Genomic DNA, 419 nt, shown 5'->3' with positions numbered 1-419 from the left:
TACTTTCCTTCTGACTCCACATTTTTTGCATTCATGACCCTACTTCAAAAAGACAGTGAGGTGCCCTCCCACAATTTTTCTGTGTCCTGGTTGTTAGAAAGACTATCCTGGGAGGTAAGAAATGTGAATTTGTAGTCCCTCAGGCTGAGGAGGGCCTTTTACCCAGGCTTTCCACTTTTGTATGAGTGTATTAGCTACTAGATTATGTAGAAGATTATGACCACCATCTTTTCAGTATTAACTCATAGAAGGCTTGACAGTTCTAGCTCATGAAGTCCCTAACATGCAGCCTTGAGAAAGATGTCCAAACTTGAGAAAGGACTGGAGTTCAGAAACATCCTTGTGCTTAACCCCTGACCTGCTCAGTGTTTGGGCTGTCTGACTTATAGTTTCATAGTTTCTAGGGTCGGAAGGGACCT

The sequence above is a fragment of the Gavialis gangeticus genome, unplaced genomic scaffold (assembly GCF_001723915.1).
Source record: "Gavialis gangeticus isolate Ggan-Ray unplaced genomic scaffold, GavGan_comp1, whole genome shotgun sequence".
NCBI lineage: Eukaryota > Metazoa > Chordata > Crocodylia > Gavialidae > Gavialis > Gavialis gangeticus.
Note: the sequence above shows the minus strand (reverse complement) of the source record.